This window comes from Lissotriton helveticus, chromosome 11, assembly GCF_964261635.1.
Source record: "Lissotriton helveticus chromosome 11, aLisHel1.1, whole genome shotgun sequence".
Classification (NCBI taxonomy): Eukaryota; Metazoa; Chordata; class Amphibia; order Caudata; family Salamandridae; genus Lissotriton; species Lissotriton helveticus.
The window spans coordinates 1,201,388,585-1,201,410,014 of record NC_136072.1 but is presented as its reverse complement, the minus strand read 5'-3'; positions in this window follow the sequence as shown (position 1 = coordinate 1,201,410,014).

Sequence of the window (21,430 nt, the reverse complement as noted above, 5' to 3'; positions counted from 1 at the left end):
AGTTTATATGTTTTTTTAACTTTTATGATTTTCATTTTGGAGTATGATTTTTAATTTTGTGTTTCAAAGACCCAGCATGTTCCCGAAATTGGTTTATATTGGAATGGGAACAGTAATTGTCACCCCTTTAGTATCCAACACCTTCCCCAAATTAAATTGGATTGGAGTGGGAACAGTAATTGTCACCCAATTAGTGTCCAACACATTTCTCGAAATGTTTTAGATGGGAGTAGGAATAGTAAATGACATCCCTTTAGTGTCCATCTCCTTCCCCAAATTGTTTTAGATTGCAGTGGGAAAAGTAAATGTCACCCCTTTTATGGCCAAAACGTTCTTTAAAATGTTTTACATTGGAGTTAGATTAGTTGATTTAATAATTTTAGTGTGACTTTTTAAATTTTACTTCAATCTAGGAGTAGTTTATGTCATTTAATTAGTATTGTTTGTGTTAAGAACAATATTTAAAAACCTAGTTAGTTATACATTTGCAATAAATAACACTATTATTTACATATTTTCCTAGAATAAAGTCATATATAACATTTCTCAAAGTGTCTTTCTTTTGGATCACTGAAAGAATATCGACTACCAAAATATCGACTACCCAAAATATCGAGGAAAAAATATCTACAGCAAAAATATCGAGTTTGTATGTACAAACAGGTAAGTACAAAAATATCGAGTACAAAATATCGTTTACAAAAATATAGTTGTAAAAAATATCGTATTTACTAAAAACAGTGTTAAATTAAATTAATATTAATAATTAATTACTAAATCATACTTAAAATTACTTAAATTAACTTATAATAATTAAATAATTAATGAAAGTTAAATAAATATTTTTTTATTTCATATTTATTAAACATATATATATAGTAATAAAATATAATAAAATAATACCCAAAAACTGAAAACTGACCCTGAACCCTAAAAATACCCCTTTACCTAAAAACTGAAAACTGACACTGAACCCTAAAAATACCCCTTTACCCAAAAACTGAAAACTGACCCTGAACCCTAAAAATACCCCTTTACCCAAAAACTGAAAACTGACCCTGAACCCTAAAAATACCCCTTTACCCAAAAACTGAAAACTGACCCTGAACCCTAAAAATACCCCTTTACCCAAAAACCCAAAACTGACCCTGAACCCTAAAAATACCCCTTTACCCAAAAACCCAAAACTGACCCTGAACCCTAAAAATAAAAACAATTTATTTTACTATCTATAGTATATACTTACATATTTTCACTTTCTATATTATTTACAGTCGATATTACTGCACTTACCTTAAAAACGATATTTTGGCTGTCGATATTCTGTCCAGTCGATATTTTGTCCAAACGATATTTTTTCCTCGATATTCTGTCCAAACGATATTTTGGAGTCGATATTATGTCTGTGCACCCTTTCTTTTTTCATTGTTTAGGCAATAGATATATTTATAAATATATATTTCTAGTTCAAGAAAAATATCGAATACATTTTTATTATTAAATAAATAATGTAAAGAATTTGTAAATAGTTTTGGAAGGTGTACATTTTCCAGGTTTTTTTCAATTGTTCAACATTTTTTAACATTTCTTGAATCGTTTCATATCCCTAATTTTGACATATGTATTTTCAGTACATAATAAATAATTATATATTTTTGTGAAAAATGTTTCCAAAATTTCTGACATGTTTAACATATTTAATAAATGATTACATTTTTTAATATATTTATTCAACTTTTTTGTACTTATTTTAATATTAATTTCTATGGGAAGATTGTCCTTTTTTTAAATTTCATTAAGAAGACTTTTGTTTACTGCTACCTGTTAGTTTGTTGTCTATTTCTGTAATTTAATTCCATTTTACGGAAACCAGGTTGCAGTAAATTGCTGCTGTTCGTCAAAGCAGGTAAGTCCATGTATGGGGAGAGGTGTACAGGTTATAGTGTTGTGTGTAGGTTTTGTGTATCTTCAGGGTCCGATTACGATGTTGTTCGGAAACTCTTCTGACCGAATCGGTTTCAGAATCATTTCCAATCGACTCGGTTCTGCGAGTCTGACCGACTGATTAAAATGCCTCTGATTGTCAGGTCGGACTCGCGTTGACTTCAATGGGAGCCTGTGTTCCGAACGAGAACACAGGCTCCCATTAAAAAAGGGGGGGTTTGGGAAAACCATGCACCCTGTGATGGGCACCCCATGGTGCTTGCCATACTGTTCATGGTTTAACAGGAGTTGCATGCCCGCATGAACCCCAACAGGAGACCTCAGGGTGAAGGGGGGCATTCTACAGGCCCCCAAAGTCAGCTTATGACAGCTGTTTCGTGTTGGGAAGACGGAATCGGAATGGCTGTCTGAATCAGTCATCGTAAACGCTCATTTGTAAACCATGTCCATAGAGCTGTACAAATTGGCTCTGAAAGATTCTGGCTGTCTGAATGCTGTTCCTTGCATTGTAATCGTTCATCCGGTCAGGAATCTGATTTGGTCGGAAACATAGGTTCCGAATATGATTCGAGAATCCGAATCCCGTTTGGAGCCTTTCCGGACGGCACTGTAATTGACCCCTTAATTGTATTTATTGCAGTGCTTTTCACTAGTGTGTTGGTTTGGGTTTTGTAAATGCCTTCAGTAATGTATTGATATGTTATATTATATTGTGTTATGTTACTTGCTTTATGATGATTATATGTAATATATATGTAGGTTTGGGAATTTAACGTTTTTTGCTGGTGGGTTTTCTATATTACTTTGCAGGGTTTTCTCTACAAATGTGTCCTATGGACATTTGCATTTTCTGTTTTTTTTCCCGAAAATCTCATTAGGTTTGTAATAAACCAATATGTTTTACTTTGATGTTCTTATTTTTTGTGCTTCCAGGAGTGTTTATGTTTTTTAAACACTTTTTCGAGTGATTTATGGCTCCTAGATACTTTGGATTACTTTGAGGGACCTCTATTGGATTGGTTTTATTATGCATTTTGGGTGATTTTCGGAAAACATTTTTCCAATTTTTGTTAGATTATGCTTTTTGACTATGTGGATACAGAGGATGATCTGCAGCTGCTGAACTGAAAGCCATACTCAATGTATTTGTTTTGGGTGGAAAATGCTATATTTTAATATTTGTGTAAGTATTATGTGATTTTTATTTGGAAATATGTATTTTATGTATTGTAATTATTTTATGTAACAGATTGAGTTTGTTCTTTGAGCCTTTTGGTTGGTTAAGTTCGGATTTTTAATATAAATAATTAATATATTATTTTATTATACAAGTCTTATTTAAGATTTTAGTTTTATTTAATGTTTTGACTGATGTAATGAATATTATGTTTATTATGTATATAAAAATGATTTGTCATGGTGGTTAATATTATGTACTAGTTTTTAAGGAGTTTTTTAGGTTAATATTTATTTTATAATATGGTTTTGGTTATTATTTCTAAATAATAAACTCCTTTGTTGTTTATGAAGGGTTTGACTTTAAATTGTAGCATGTCGTACATTCTTTTGGTTTGTTTGGTAAGTTTAGGTGCACTAACATATTGCTCCATTCCGAGTTGTGGCTAGCTTAGCTCTTTTTGTAATGCTTCTATAAATTAGGGAAGCATTTAGAGAGTGTAGGTTGGGTTCTGCCTTGTGTGGATTGGAAGGCATTGTACTGTTCTTCCACTGCAATGTGTGTTTTGGCTTCCTGTGCCATGATGCTATCTTATCACATAAAAGAGAGATTGGTACCGGGAAATTAATATATCTTTTTTATTTTATCTTAGGGAACATTCAATTACTCTATTATCAGTTTACAATCCTATACAAATATATTTACCAGATGACTTCGGAGCACACATATGCTATGGGACCGATATTTGAACAAAAATCATTACAACATTCATAAGCACAAAAACATACCACAATAAATATATGAACAACACAACAAACAATTATGAACTAAACTCTAGGTTGCCAATACCCAAATATTTTTGCATAGCCAGTGTTCACCCATTAATTCTGAGTTATGCTCTCAGAGGTAGTCTTTTGAGCACATAGGGAAAAGCACCTCTTTTCCCTTTACTCTATTGAGTGACAAACAGTTTAAATCACACTTTTTATTGTTATGTAGGGAGTCCTCAAGAAATTGTCAACACAAACGCGTTTCAGCCTTTAAATTCTTCCTGGCCTCCTCAGGACAAGGGCAATGGAACCATGAATACAAATATCCTGTTTTGTTTGTAACACGTTGTCCCAGGGGGGGTTGCTCAGCGGGTACCTGCTGCTCTACTAAAGCAGTACTCGGGGTGAACACAAAGGTGGGCTCTCTCAGCAGTGACTTTAACGAGGGTTTTATTGGTATATATGTTTTCCTCTGCATACCAATCACAGTGTTCAGGGAGGGGAGTATAAGTCTCTTGACGGGGGACGGGGAATAACTCAAAGTTCTGGTAATACAGGAGGGTTAGTCCGTGCTTTCGGCTGACGCTGCATAGGTGTCCGGTCTCAATGGTTCCTCCCCCGACGTCGTCCTCGTCAACACGGTAGGGGACCCAGAAAGCAAACAAAGGACAAAGAGCGGGTTACTGGGACGTCCCGTTTACACAATGGAGGGTACGGGAGGTGAAGGAAACCAAGTGTTTGTGAACTGTACAAAAACGTCACGTAGTGCTCTCAGTGCTCGTGAAGGGAGGGGCACCTGGGAAGCTAATTACACTCGGCAGCGGATGTTATTCTGTAGGGCTACTCCGACCCACCCACTCCGCAACTCTGCCCCGTACCTTGTTCAGCCACGTTCCTCCCTCGGGACCGTGGCGGGGCGATACACGGAAACGTTGGCCTCCAGGCTTGTAGACAACCGCTGGGCTCGTCTGCTCTCCGTCCTCCTCCGGATTCACCTTCGCGCTGCTCCGACTTCTCTCCACATCGTCTACCTCCAGGGAAACGCCGTCCGTCGAGGATGAGGTACTTCCGCCTTTTGACGTAGCGCCGTCGAAAGGGGGCCGAGCTGCGCCGTCCTCGTCGTTCCACTTAAAGGCACCACGTCCCTTTTCCGGGGGAATCCACCGGCGGAATTTATTTATTGCCATTTTTCAAGTTTCTGATATTCCAACTGTGCCCATCCGGACCTCTTGTGACAATACTCATACAACAAGAGGTACAGTGAAAATCTATCCATTATGCCACAATTACATGGTAAAATCTTTGTTATGCACATTCAACGCGCCAATCACTTAAGGTATGTAAAGCACTGGGATGGAGGCTGCAGTGTAAAGCAATTTCACTGCGTGGGGAGATATGTGTAAGTTTTGCGACGGGGCAGAAGGAGTGTTATTTGAATTATAAATGAACAGGTGAAAGTGGTAGTGAAACGGGGAGTTTGTGAGAACACGCAGTGATTTAAACGTTCTCGATAAGAGGGGAGGTTATTCAGTAAAGAGTTATAGATGACGGTCACGGTGGAAGAAGGGGAAGAGTCCAGCAAATAAGGAAATTGATGACACTCTCACTCGAAGGGGGAGGAATGTAGAAAATAAGGAGGGGGAGGATGATGTTAAGTGATTGGCGCGTTGTATGTGCATAACTAAGATTTTACCATGTAATTGTGGCATAATGTATAGATTTTCACTGTACCTCTTGTTGTATGAGTATTTATAATAAGCACATAGAGTAATTATGATGTTGTTTGTTATTCATAGTGTACCCTGAAGAAGGGCGCGAGGCGGCCCGAAATGCATTGGGTTTTTACACAATAAAATCTGCTTGTGATGAATCATGCATTATTCGTATTCTCACAAGAGGTCCGGATGGGCACACTTGGAATATAAGAAACTTGAAAAATGGCAAACAATAAATTCCGCTGGTGGATTCACAAAAAAGATGAAAAGATGTGAATAGAAGATTAAGAAGTGGCTGAAAAGAGAGTATTATGATTACAGAATGGAACTTTGAAATAAAAAGAGCGTCAAAATGGCGACTTTGAGCTGTGTGACTGGTTCTTTGGGGCAAGATGATGTCCCATTCCTCAGTGCTATTGTTATATCTAGTGGCATTTGGGCAGGCCACATAACCATTCAGCACGCATTCGTGATTAAGAAAGAGAAAAAGGAAAAAGAAAAAAACTGGTACACGAGGTGTGCATCCCACTCTTTCAATGATGCTATATTAGACATTCCACCTTGATATTTGGAATTTGGGTTGGAATCTGCGCCCCTAGCGATGTAGTCTGCCAACGCAATTATCTTTGAAATAATCCATTACGGAGCTTAGTTTGTGTTTCTTTTGTTGGTAGAATAGGACTTCAAGTAGTAAATTGTAGTGTTTACCTACCACAATGACAGGGACATAGGCTCATGCAATCATTTTTTTTAATTTCAAAGGAAATTTGGTTGTTAAAGGAAGTATATTCAACACTAAGGCCCTGATTACGACCCTGGCGGTCGGACCCCCAGGCCGCAGCATCAGCAGTTGGGGAAATGGTGCCTAGCTGCTAGCATCCCAACTGCCTCATCTGGTGTGCTGTGGCCTTTTGGCAGTGGTCTTGCGGCAGTGGCATGCTTTGGCTCACATAGAGAGCCTGAAGGTAATGCCGCCACACTGCAGTGCCTGAACTGTCATGAGTGCACTGTTGCAATGAACCATTTTGTGCATGGAACACAGCACGCTCACTACAGTGAAGTCAAAGGGGACACAGCATGTACCCTCAGCTACAATGCCCAATGGGCTAAAATGTCCTATTACATATGGTAATCTTCATTACTCCGGGTCCCGTAGTCCTCGACACCTTCGTCAACAAGTGAGATGTACTATCTCTCTGACAGAAAAAAAGAAAGAAGGAATGCTGGACTTACCCCCACCCCCCCTCCCGCCGGGATTACAAAAGGGTACAAGTCCCAGCATTCCCTCTGAAATACCAAGCCCAAGATGAAGGCCGGCACACAAAGGGAGGGAGGGTGGGAAGTCACGAAGGTGTCGAGGACTACGGGACCCGGAGTAATGAAGAATACCATACGTAATAGGACATTACCCCCAGGTCCCTTCGTCCTCGACACCTTCATCAACAAGTGAGACATACCAAGCAGCAACCTGGCATTCATCCATAAGAAAAAACACAACAAACCACCAGGACAACACAGAAACCCAGAGATTTATTGGAAACACAGAAATCAAGGGCGAGCACAACCCAACACCCCCAAAGCAAAACCGCCCTCACCACCCAGCAAATTGGGAAGGCGATAATGCTGGATGAAAGTATTGGGAGAAGCCCAAGTGGCCGCCCTACAAATCTCAGAGAGAGGAACACCCCGGACCTCAGCCCAAGATGCCGCCACCCCTCTAGTAGAACAACCCTGGACACCCACCGGAGGAGGGGAACCAGAAAGAGAATAGGCCAAAGAAATGACCTGCTTCAGCCATCTACCAATCGAGACAGAGGAAGCCTTCCAGCCACGGGAAGCAGCCCCAAAGGAGACAAAAAGGGAATCCGAAACACGAAAGGCAGAAGTGGGCTCCAGATATACACACAGAGCCCTGCACACATCCAGCAAGGACCAACAAGGACCCCCCGGGGAATCAAAATCAGGACCCAAAGCAGGCAAGACCAACTCCTGGGCCCGGTGAAACAGAGAAGCGACCTTAGGTACAAAACCAGAATCAAGGCGAAGAAACACCCCACCCTCCGAAAAGGACAAGAGAGGTTCACGCGCCATCAAGGCCACCAACTCACCAAGGCGCCGAGCAGAGGCGATGGCCACCAGAAACACCACCTTCAAGGTAACAAACTTCAAATCCACGTCCGACAAGGGCTCAAAAGGAGGATCCAGCAAAGCCCGAAGGACCAAAGGCAAATCCCACAAGGGAAATAAAGGCCTGGATACAGGACGAGAAAGGGAAAACCCACGGAGAAGACGAGAAACCAAGTCCTCATCATCCGACAGGGTCCCCCATGGGAACGAAATGCCCGCACAGCCGCCCACTGAGCCCGCAAAGTGGACACAGCCCAACCCCTCTCGAAACCTTCCCACAAAAACTGAAGCACAGTCTGCAAGGAACACAGCAAAGGGGAAAGGCCCAACCCCGCACACCAACGACTGAAATTACTCCAATGACGATCATAAGATCGGAGGGTAGAAGGCCTACGGGAACCCTGAAGAGCCACAGCTAAATGCTCAGGGAACCCACGTCGCCGCCACCCCTGCCTCTCAACCTCCACACCGACAGCCGCAACCGGAGAAGAGACAGGGACGGGGACGAACGCAGGGGAGACGGGGACAGGGGGAGAAACCAAGGGCCCCGGACAGCCAACAGACGAACCGTCGGAAACCAAGACCTCCGAGGCCAAAAGGGCAGGACCACAACCACATCCCGAGACTCCAGACACAATCGCGCAAGAAACCGAGGAATCAGCGCCAGGGGAGGAAAGGCATAAAGCAGGCGCGGAGGCCAAGGAACCGACAGGGCATCCACCCCCCAACAACCTTCCTGCAGGAATCGGGAGCAGAAGCGAGACAGCTGCGCATTCTGCCGGGAGGCAAAGAGGTCCAGAAAGAGACGCCCAAACCTCACGCACACAAGCTGAACCGTAACCCGGGTGAGAGACAACTCCAACGCCCCCGGAAAGCAACGACTCAGGGCATCCGCCACAAAGTTGTCCATTCCTCGAATGTGAATCGCAGTCAGAGACAGAAGGTGACCCTCCGCCCAACAGAATAGGGGAACAACCACAGCATTCAGAGAGACCGAACGGACCCCCCCTTGATGGTTCAGATACGCCACAGTCACCACATTGTCGGAACGCACCAGAACGTTCCGACCCAGGAGCATGGCACGAAACCCCATCACAGCCCGACAAACCGCTGTCAGTTCCCGCCAGTTGGAGGAACGGCGAAACTCCAGGACGGACCAGCGACCCTGAAGGGACCGAGACCCCAAGGTCGCCCCCCACCCCAGGTAGCTCGAATCTGTAGTCAAAACCAGAGACGGGGAAGGCTGCAGAGGGAGACCCTGAGACAGATGCAACCTGGTCGACCACCAAAGAAGAGTCGGGAGGACCACAGGAGACACAGGCAGAAGGAACTCCAAACTCCCAGACACAGGATCCCAGTGGGACAGAAGATAACTCCACAGGGGGCGCAGGTGGAACCGAGCCCAAGCCACCGTAAAGACCATCGCCGCCATCAGACCCATAAGCCGCAACCAGAGGCGCACCGGAAAACAATCCCCTGCCCGAAACAGCCGAGCCAGGGAAACCAGGGTCAGGATACGAGGGACAGGCAGGAACACACGGTTGATGTCTGTATGAAACCGGGCCCCAATGAACACCAAGTCCTGAGACGGGGACAACTGACACTTCGGGAAGTTGATCAGGAACCCGTGCTGACACAAGGCAGAGCAAACCACCTCCCTGGCCTCCAACAACAGGACCCGAGACGGAGCATGGATCAGCCAGTCATCTAAGTAGGGATAACCCATCACCCCCTGAAGATGAAGCCAGGCGACCAAGGGAGCCACCACCTTCGTAAAGACCCTCGGGGCAGACCTCAGACCGAAGGGCAACACCCGGAACTGGAAGTGACGCCCCTGAACACAAAACCTCAGGAAGCGATGGGACCGAGGATGCACCGGGACGTGGTAGTAGGCATCCTGAAGATCCAGGGTACACATGAAGTGATCCGGAAGCACCAAAGGAATCACCCTCTGCAAAGTCTCCATGCGAAAGGGAATCCACAGAACCCACTTGTTCATAACCCTTAAATCCAGAACCAGGCGGTAACCCCCCGTGACCTTGGGCACAAGAAAGATCAGGGAATAAAAGCCCGACCCCACCTCCGCAGGAGGGACCTCCTGAACCGCCCCCTTCAGAATAAGATCCTCCACCCCTTGAGAGAGATGAGACCTCCTGGATCGGCAAGCAGGCCAAGGAGTCGGGCGGACACCGGAGTCTGGGGGGGGGGACAGAGAACTCCACCACATAACCCTCGCGCAAGATGTCCAACACCCAAGCGTCGGAACAGGACGGAACCCAGGCATCCAGGAAGAAGCACAGCCGCCCTCCTACCAACAACCCAGGAACCACAGTCAAGGAGTCAGGAACGAGGCTTAGCAGGAGGAGGGGACCTAGCCTTACGATCCCGACCCCGACCGGAAGAAAACCTCCCCTGGCCCTTCCGAAACTGCCTACGAGAGGAAGGGCGGAAGAAAGGCCTAGGCTTAAAGGGAGCAGGGGCAGCAGTAGAAGCCTTATAAGAAGAAGAGTGCTTCTTTTCCTTAAACAGCTTGTGCAACTTGTCTTCCAACTCCCCCCCAAACAGCATAGAACCCTGGAAGGGCAAACGCAAAGCACAAGCTTTCTGCGCAGAGTCAGTTTTACAGTCTTTCAGCACAAGACTGCGACAAGCCGCCACACAAGCACCGCCTGAAAGGGCAGCCGCCCGCACCACATCAAAAGAGACATCAGAAAGCAGCTCCACCTGACGCTCGATGTGTCCAAGAAGAGTGGAACAGTCCGTGGCATCATCCATAGACTGATAGAGGGACTTAATGTCAGACAGCAGGGACTGCGACACATAAGTACCATAGACACCAGCCCTCAAGGCCAGATGGGAGCCAGAATACACCTTCCGGAGAGCAACGTCGGCCTTCTTGTCCACAGGATCCTTCAGCACAGCGTCCTCCGACAAGGAAGTGCGACCCACCAAACTCGCCACAAAGGAGTCAATGGGGATCGAATCCGGGAGCTCCGTAGCCATATCCTGCAGGGGGTAAAGGCGGGCCATAAAACGCGGAACCAGAATACGGTCCGGATCAGCCCACTCCCGCTTCAGAACATCCTTAATAAAGGGGTGCACCGGGACATCCACCGCGGCCGAACTCTGGAATTGCCGCAGCAAAGAACCACCAGAAGTACTGGGAGCAGCCACATCAGCGAAGCCCATGTTCTCCTTCACATGACGCAAAATCTCAGGCAGGGTGTCCTTGTCAACATACTTCCCCTTGAGGTCAGAGTCTCCCGCAACCGCAGACTCATCCCCAGAGGACTCCGAAGAAACAGGAGCAGAAGCCGCCCCCTTGCAGCGAGCCCTGCCAGCACCCATCTCCGCATTGGTCTCCTTAATCAAGCGCTTCAAGCGCGCATCATCACCCCCAACAGGGCGCCTGGACTTGGCCCTAGGAGAAGGAGAACGAGAAGAACTGGAGGAAGAGGAAGACGACCTCTCCCTATGGCGTCTCTTCCTCGAACACTTGCCCATCCTCCAAGCTGAGAAAGGAAGCACAATACAACAAACACCCCACAGCAAGAAGCAGAAACCCCAAAAACCGCTACGCGGTACTCACCACTGCCCCGCATTTAAATCCACCAAGCAAATGCCGGGACAGGAGAGCCTGACTCCCCTCAGGACGGAAGTCAGGCTGCGGAAACCGGAAGGAGACACCATGCCACAGCCAATCCGGAACCGCACAGGAGGCCACGCCCCCCGGTAAGCCAGGCAGACCAGGAGGTGCGGCCATCGGGCGAGTGCTGAGCCCACGCGGAGCAGCATCCACGCGCGGCCGACACCAGCGCGAAACAGCCCCCACGCCACTCCCCCCAAGCCCGGCAGGGAGGGAGAGGCAGAGCGATCCAGAAGAAAAATCGGCAAAGTAAGTCCAGCGCGGGAGCGTCTTCAAGCTCCTCGCGCTCCAAACACATCCGTCAGAATGACAGAAAAAAAGAACAGAGGGAATGCTGGGACTTGTACCCTTTTGTACATATCATCTTTTTATTTAAAGATAATAATATTTGTGTTTTCCATATAAGTAAATTCGATGGGGCTTATTTTTGAGCCCTTGTGACACTTTTGCTCCACTGGTGCGTCACTTTTTGTGACGCACCAGCAGGGTAAAAAATGCGCAATGTTGCGTCAAATTTACAAAGTGATGCATCTAGGTAGAAGTGTCACTTTGTAAACCCCTGTGCTATGTTATACCTGCACCAGGTATAATGTATGCAGCGGGGGCGTTCTGATGCAAGTAAGCCTCGTAGAAGTGACGCAGTGAAATCTAGGAGATTTCACTGCGTCATTTCTAGGACGCAAATGCGTCAATATCTTACGCCTGCCTCACAGCAGGCGTAAGACTGACGCAGGCACATTCACATGGGGATTGCCCCATGTGAAAGGACACATTTCTGGAGTTGCGTCATTTTTGTGACACACTCCAGCAATGCGTCATTTTTGCGCCTACAGATACGTCAGAAATACTGACATATCTGTAACTCCTTGCGACATGATGCGCCATACTGTAAATATAACGCATCATTGGTGCCGCATGGAGGGCGCAATGAAAAGTGACGCATCGCTGCTTTCACGCAGCGATGCATCACTTCTCATATATGAGGCCCGATATTTTTAACAAAAATATGTGTGTTCTTGATATTTGTGGTTTTATTAGTTTTGTATAGGAAGATGATATTTTTGTTAGCAATATTTTTTTTTCGATGTTTTTGTGTTTCGATATTGTGTGCATAGATATTTTGCCAGAGATCCTCTGAAGCAATAATATCCATCCCCGGAGCAAGTTACCCTCTCTGGTGGAAAGCAGATAACTTTGGAGGTAACTTTAAGGTCAGGCTGCAAGAGATGCCGACGCGCTGAGGACCTGTCAAGCGCAGCCTCGTATTCAGGTTGACACAAACTAATTTTTGGTCTTGGAATCGCATGTGGGTCGAATGGGTTTTTGAAAAAAGCTCTCTGGCCCTGGAGGTAATTTGTGGCATCGTTTACGGTCAGGCGGGAGGTGTTTTATGGCCAGACAGAATTAGCGCCTGATCAAAGGAGTCACTGCCTGGGTCACTGTGTCCGAGATTAAAGCTGATCATTTCGTGTCCTTTATTGATTTCTGGCTTTAAATTCAAAGGCAGGGCACAGGTTTATGTGTTACTTAAGGAGACTTGATCGCGGAGAGAGCGTTCTTCCATCTCGCCCAGAATGGAATTAGCGAAGCTCCCAGTTAACCTGAAATTGGAAAGAAGAAAAAAAGTTTATTGCCAGATAAAAACGACATTGGTAAAAGAGCTTGTAACTCTGATGAGATGTAGCAGGTTAAGAAAAAAGGTTCCTCTGACATTCCACTGCTGCTGTCTTCTGACAAGTTCATTGTACATTATTTCATGCTCGGTGTTCGCAGTGTTGTACAGCGCTGCGAGGCTCTGCAGCCTGGTGTGAGCGCTATAAATGCCATTAGAGACAGACATACATATACACAAGGGGGCAGATTGACTGAGGGCCACATTTATCTAGGCATGTATGATGTTACAACGCATGCTTTTACAACGCATTCCATTACGACGCAGGTTTTACAACACAAGTCGTTACAACGACTTACGTTGGGGGGCGCTGGATAGTGAATAGTTTAATTTACTATTCCAACTCCAGTCCCCATAGATAGTAGGGAAGGTGTTGGATAGTAATTAAACTATTCCCTATCCTAGAGCGCCCTCCAGCGCAATTCGTTGTAATAATTTGTGTTGTAAAAGTTGCGGCGTAATGGTAGTGCGTTGTAAAAGTTGCGTTGTAAAGGATGTTTCCCTTTATTTAGTAGTTCTGTCGCATTTGCACCATGCATTATGGTGCATAGGCAATGCAACTACTAAACACGATCTATCAAGCCCCCAAGGGCACCTTGCGTGGCCCTGCGCGGCTCGATACATCTGGAGTCATGCAACGCAGCGCAAGTTGCTGCCCTGCATTTCTCGGCCGCAGGCCGGCATTCCATGGGCGGTGCATGAGGGTTTCCAAGCACCACTCAGGGAGTTTGATGCATTTTCAGATTTACCGCACGTGGTAGAACTGGGGATGCACCAACACTGTTTCACTTCCCCAGGGGAGGCGCTACGAGGAGAAATATGTTTATTTCTCCTCGTTTTCTCCTCTTTCTATGTATACATTCTGCAGCACAGATAGAAAAAGGGATAATGCTTCAGGGGATTATTTTTTTGCAGGAAAGTGTGCCTTCCTGCACAAAAACAATCTAGCATACAGCGCAGGCAGCTTTGCACCAGGGCGCAGGAGTGCCTGCGTTGGCGCTAGGCAGCACAGTGTGCCAGTGCTGGGAAAAGACAGGACTGCTCCCGCAGTGCTAGGGCACTCTTGGCTGCCTTTTGCAACACACGCACAATTGCACCATAGAAAAAACATTGACCAAGGGTGTGTGCATGATGTCTAGGGTAGGATTTGTACCAGAAGAGCGTCAGGGCGCACTCACAGTACAAAATAATATGCTTAGACAAAGTTTAGCACTTTTCCCACTTTAAACGGTGCAGCGCAGCACACATGCAATGTTGGTAACATTTGCAGAAATAGTGCTACGTTTATAGGAAGAGGTGTGGCGCCGCGGCTAGTGCGCACTGGCATAACGAAAAGTGAGGGGGCCTCCGTGCACGATACTTAGGGGGCCCCCTCCGGGCTCAATCAGGAGCTCTCCCGGGCAGAGTTCAGTGCCGAGGGGGCCCCTTGAAGCTAGGGGCCCCCCCACCTCACCGCGTGGGCTGCAGGGCGACTGATGCTGGAATCTGGGGATCACGGTTCGATCCCTAGCTCCGGCGGTAGATTACTCCCGCAACATGTGACTCTGGGCAATAGCTTGCTTAATCTTCACCACGGCGCCTGGGACCATTATGGGTGATTGTTCACGTTTTATAAATGTGGATTCTTTTACTACACCTTATATCAGTTTGTGTCAGTTTTGTGTCGCACACACACAGTACAGTTTACGCAAATTTGCCCCAAAGGAGCAACATCCATCTGTGGAAAAGTAAATTTTGCCATGTTCTGTGTCCCTACGCGTCCCCCATGTAAGATGTATGTGCATGATTAATATGCATATGTTATTCCCCATGACCGATTAAAGACGCAATTACAGTTGTGTCCATCTCTAGTATGTCAGTTTCCAGTCTTCGTGAATACAACGAATATTAGACTTATGTGAAGTTATGTTGCCACGTTTCACAGTGTGCACGTTAATGCATTGAAAAGTCCCCGTTTTTAGGCCTCAAAAGGGCCCGGACACAAGATTCAGCTCCTGACTCCTGAGCCCTCGCTAAGGAGCGATGCGGCCCCCACCTGCATTCCTGACCCTTCACTTACTTCCTGCCTCATAGTGCCCGGTTCAGCCTGGCTCTGCCTCTGAGTCTGCCAAGAGTATGTTATGATTCTAGTTATCAGTCCAGCCCTCCTTCTCTGCATTCCTAAAGCTACTGAATCGCATCAATAGTTACCGTCATAGTCTAGCCTTTACGTCTCCATGTTAGAGGAATACTGTATTAATGGTCATTTAATATTCTTCATCACGCACTACATGTAGAATAATGCATGCTCCAGTCTTAGAGTCTGTTAGCCTTTACCCCGATAGCTTTTGGATTCTATCAACATGTTCTCTAAACATCAGATACTAGATACTGCTTAGGTACATGTCGCCCTGACTCTCCAGACTTCAGTCTCTGCTCCTAGCACAGAGTTCATAGCCCCCAGCTTCTCCTAGTAACACGTCATTGTCAGCTTGCGCGCACCATTAGGTTAGAGGTCCCGGCTCCTTAGGTAGCCCCCTCCATGTTCCCGCCCCATTCATGACATCTTCTGTTACGTCTGCATCACATGTCTATGTACACGCCCTATTACACCCACTTTCAGCCTTATCTTTCGCGACTGCTATGGGCCCAGCCCACTGTTACGCCTATTGCAATGAAATGCTATGTGTTTGCTTTATGTATATATATACTTATGTACTGTTATTAAAAGTTAGTCTTGAGTCTTGTCCCGATTCTGCCCCCTGCAGCGCTGCCATCCTATTCCCGTGCAGGTTGTCCTGTTCCTGTCCTTTATGCTGATTAAATCCTGCAAAAGCTCCTACTACCTCGAATCTTGACTCTTATTTATTGAGCTATCTGTTATTCATTCATCCATTCAAAAATAGAGGTATTATTTATTTATTTACCACATAATGGCGCCCGAATAGGGACTTGCCCTTTCCCCACGCGTCGGTGAAGCCACGCCGACCCCCTGACCCTCTGCAGTCGTGACGGAACTCTCCTGCGCACCGGCAGATATTTCTGCTTCAAGAATCCCTCAGGCCCACGGAGGAGACGGAGGAGGCGGTCCAGCATCCAGACGAGGCGGTGGAGGAACGCGGCGAGTCCCGACCAGAGCCCAAGCCGAGAGTCCAAGGTCCGAGGTATCCGGAGGCCCACCCGTAACAGAAGTCCGAAGTTCGTCCGTCCAGCGTCGTAACAGTCCAGTCCAGTCCGAGGCCTTCCGTTCTTGCTGCCCGGTGAGTACCGTTGCTGGGGGAGTATCTAGACAGGGTCAATCTAAATTGTCTCTGGTCCGATGGGTCTGGGTACGCAGATCCGAAACAAAGTGTTCACCTAGGTGGATACGGGTCTTGATGCGTCCCTTTATGGGACCGGTATGTTCCGTACTGTTTCAGCAGTGCATCCAGTAACTCTAGTCTGTTCCGTTCTCGAGAAATTCATGTGTTTCTGTTCTCAGTATTCCAGGTAATATTCTGTCCGAACTGTTATGTTATAATGTTGTTCAATGTATTTTCAATGTCGTGGTATGCCTGAATTGTTCTCCCAATTGTTATTGTTCCTCGTATATTGTATTGTGTTCCGATTCAAGTTTACAATGTCTCTCTTTTCGAGATTACGTCAGTTAAAAACTAGAAAGGGTCTGTTAGAAGAAGCAGTTCCTGTCCCGCCTAGGGACAGTCCAGGTCATTTTATGTATCAGAAACATGGCATAAGCGCCATATTGTATCTAGATTTATGGGTAGAGTATACCAAGGAGTTAGAAGAAAAGTATAGATGGCCCGTATCAGGTACGTGGGATGCCGAGTGCATCATGAGAGTAGAGGAGGCATTATGGAAAAAGAAAGCCAGACAGTCACAGAAAGATGCCATCGAGTTATGGCGCAAAGAATCTCATAAAAGAACCGAAAAAGAAATCAGAAAGTCTGAATTAAGTAGGGAATCCTTAGAACGAGCACAAGAAAAAGAATTAATCGAGATAGGTGAACGAGTCAAAACCGAACAGTCAGACAGACAGAGGCATGCCCTTATTAAGGGTATGTATCCTCTTCTTGCCGAGGGCTTGCCAAAAGCGACCCCGGAGGCATCCAGTAATTTTCCGCCACCCTTAGTTCCGACCAAGCTACGTCACAAACCGACCGCAGCTGATATTTTCATTTCGTCCTATTTGGACGACACAGTCCCGGAATATGCAAATCCTGTTCCGCCAGTCCCTGTAAATCATGCCATTCCGGCTCCTCCAGACACCGGAGTACCTGTTACGGTACCCCCGGTCCAGCCTACATTACAGCTTCCCGCCACTCTGCCAATACGAAGAGTGTCAGTCGATGATTCTAGTTTAGGGGCCGCAGGAGGAGGTCCTCCAGGAACCCCACCGCCACACAAGCGTTTAACGTTAACCGAATTACATGCACAAGCGTCACAGCGCACGCCCAGATATCAGTCTGTTGCAGAAATAAGAAAAGCCCTTACCGAATGTGGCTATGATCCAGTCCCAGGCGAGGATAATATGGTTTTATACTCATTACGCGTAAGAAAGGTGACCGAGTATCTAGTCACCCTACCAGATATGAAAGGAGATCTAGACAGAATATATCGCTTCATCCGTACAGGGGATGATCCAGAAAGTATTAGTGAAGCCATGTCTCAAAGGAAAGCTGAGATCCAGCTCATGATATTAAAGTTTCTGATTAATTGTCTAATAAGAGAACAAGATTACCCGACTAAAGATCCGGCCGAAATGAGAATCCTGACAAGGTGGAGTGATAATATAGCCGAGGGTAAGCACAAGACTATCAGTAGTATAGAGAGTATGTACAAGAAAATTCGTAAGGAAATAATAAGGTTACATGACCAACGTAAAGCAGCACAAGTAAGCGAGAAAGAAAATGACTCTACGGAAGAGGTAGAGGACGAGAATCCCGCCAGAATAGCGTATGTAGGAAAATCTAGATTTCCAGATCGCCATTTACGCCTAGAACACAAGTCAGTTCTTCATCATCCAGCACTAGAACAAGGTTCTCTAGAACAAGTATTTCAAGCTACCGATCACATTCTGAAATCACGAATCGGTTATAGCGAGTTAAGTACTATGCATGAACAAGAACTAGCCCGATCAGCAGTCCGATGGATTACTGATTCTACTACTTTTCCAGACGAAATAGTGGCACAAATGTTTCTGAAACTGCCCCCAGCCGAGCAGCGACTGGTGGGTATGTATATGATTCAGCACCTCATTACATTGTATGAGGGTCAACATTCTGATCCAGGTCCGTTACACGATGTCCTAAACGAGTTACTCCAGTATAAATGGAAAGGTTTAGGTACCGATTTAATTAGTGTCATTCTAGAACAGCGCCACAAATATAGTATGTTTTTGAACCCGCATTTTGTTCATGTCCCACCCCCAGAAAGTAAACCCTTTTACATAGACAGACAGAATCCGTTACGAGAAGTACACCCAGTTAGGACAACAGATGGTGAAATGCAACGAGTGTTTGTTTACACTCCGATCACAAAGATGGAACTCTTAGAGATGAAGAAATTAATTCCCTGTCATGACAAAGATCCAGCAGGGTTCCACCGAGAATTAAAAGACATGCTCCGTATGGGAGAATACACGTATCCAGACATTATTAAAATGTTAAAAGTCCTATTGCCCGCAGGGGTATATGAGAAACTCAAGGAAAAAGACTGGGAGGTGGGAGAGAAAAAGATCGATTGGGCAGTTCTAGAAGCTGAAGACAAGATACGAGTACCAGGTACCGGTCTTGGAGACAAATGTAAAGAATTACCAGAATTATTGATTCAAGTTTTGCCCAGATTATTAACCACTAAAAAGGAAGATTGGGATGCAATCTCAGCCTGTAAACAGAAACAAGACGAAGACACTAGTGATTTTTATTCTAGATTTGAGAAATGCTTCAGTATCAACAGTGGCCTCAAGACAAGTAGCGAGTCATACCCTCACCTTTTTGTTACTAAATTAGTCGAGAATTCAAGTCCACCAATTAAAAACCGAGTTTTGAAAGTCGAAAGTACCTGGCAAGCTAATACCCCGTCCCAGATGTTACAGATGCTCCAGTATCACCAGAATAGAATCAGAGAAGAGCAAGATCACGAGAGAAAACGTATGAAAGACACGAAAATGAAAGTACTAGTTGCACAATCTGTTCCTCAAGACAGTCAGAAGAGGGGTCCGAATCAAGCCAGTCATCCCGCAGCTCCCGTTAAAGGAAACTGCAATTATTGTAAACAGCCAGGTCATTTTATAAACGAGTGTGCAGTTCTGAAACACAACATAGCCACCGGTAAGACTAAAGAAAGACCACGTCCGCCTAGACAAGAACAAGTTTCACAGACTATTCAGCCACAGAATGCACCACAGACAGTTACTGTACCGCAGCCCATCGCTGCAACACGTGTTACACAGCAGATGTATCAGTATGCTCAGTCAGAGTATCCAGAGTATCAGCCATATTCATGAAACAGCCTAGAGAGGGAGGTAGGCTTGCCTCTCATCGAGATACCTGTAGATCAAGAGGGTCCCTATGTTCACAGTCAAGTACTAGGGAAAGACAGAACGTTTCTGATTGATACAGGGGCAAGTAGGACCACCATCAGTCACGCCGAAGTTCCAGGGGCTCCGCTCTCAGGCTCTAGAAATGTTTCCCTTGGATTTTCGGGAAAGCCTATTGTAAATGAAATTTCAAAGCCAGTTACTCTAGAAGTAGGTCCATTGTCCCGCACTACTGATCTGTTACTTACGAAGTCATGTCCAGAGAATCTATTAGGCATTAAAACACTGAAAGAGTTAGGTGCAGTTATTTGCTGTTCCCCCGAGGGAATACGATTGTTCCTACGTGACTTCAAGGGTCCCTATGTATTACGAGATTTTGATCCAAGATTGTCTAATGTTCCGCAGCATCTATGGGCGCAAGGTCCAAGTGATGTTGGCTATATGCAAATCACACCCCATCGTGTGACTCTCAAGCCAGGTGTAGTGTTACCCCGAATCAGACAGTACAGATTGCCACCTGAGGCTGTAGCAGCCTTATCCAAAATTATTGACGAACTCATTGCTCAAGGAGTGGTTGTAGAAACTGACTCCAATGTATGTAATTCTCCGATCATTCCAGTCATGAAACGTACTGATCCAAATGCACCCCCAGTATATCGATTAGTGATTGACCTACGAGAACTTAATAAATGTATTATTCCTCAGTACCCAGTTGTCCCAGACATTTCGTCACTATTGACAGCCATTGATTCTGAAGCCACATTTTTCACAGTAATAGACCTCAAGAACGCGTTTTTCAGTGTCCCCATTCATCCAGACAGCCAGTTTCTTTTCGGATTTTGTTTAAAAGGAAGGAGCTATATGTTCACACGAGCTCCTCAAGGTTTCACAGAAAGTCCAAGTATTTACAGTCAAGCACTTAAGAGACAACTAGACAACATTCACATGCCAACTGACACTGCCCTGCTCCAGTATGTCGATGATCTACTGATCACAGCCCGTTCTGAACGTGCTTGCGAGCAAGCCTCACTTACAGTCTTGTATTTTCTAGCCGAGATGGGGCACAAGGTGTCCCCTTCGAAGCTTCAATTCTGTGTCCAGCAAGTGATCTATTTAGGCCACTTACTGTCCAAGAGGGGTAGGCAGTTGACACCAGATCGTATCCAGTTAATAGCGAGTCTTCCTCAGCCCAAGACCCAGAAGGAGGTACGTGCTTTTATCGGCCTTACTTCTTATTGCAGACAATGGATTCCTCAGTATGCATTTCTAGCTAAGCCACTGATACAGTTAACGACACAGGAGGCAGCCGTATCGACTGTCCTCCCTTGGACATCTGAACATACACTTAGTTTCAATGAGTTAAAGAAAGCTTTATGCCAAGCTCCAGTTCTAGCTACACCGAACTACAGTAAGTCTTTTACACTTTTCGTTACTGAACGCGAAGGTACAGCATTATCTGTCCTCACACAAGATCAAGCAGGACAATACAAGCCTTGTGCTTATTTTTCGAGCACATTAGATCCGGTAGCCCAGGCTCTGCCTGCGTGCCTCAAGTCAGTTGCAGCCACAGCACTAGCTATCAGACAAAGTGATTCCATAGTCTTAGGACACTCCCTGACAGTACAAGTTCCACACTCCGTGGAAGTTCTTTTAAACCGAACACAAACTCAGCACTTGACCATTGCACGTTTAACAGGTTATGAATTGACACTGTTTCAGCCACACATAGAAATCAGACGCTGCAACGTTCTAAATCCTGCTACACTGCTACCGTCAGTTAATTCCAATCCTGCCACACACGACTGTGTGGAAGTAGTTAACATTACGACTAAACCAAGACAAGATCTGACAGATATTCC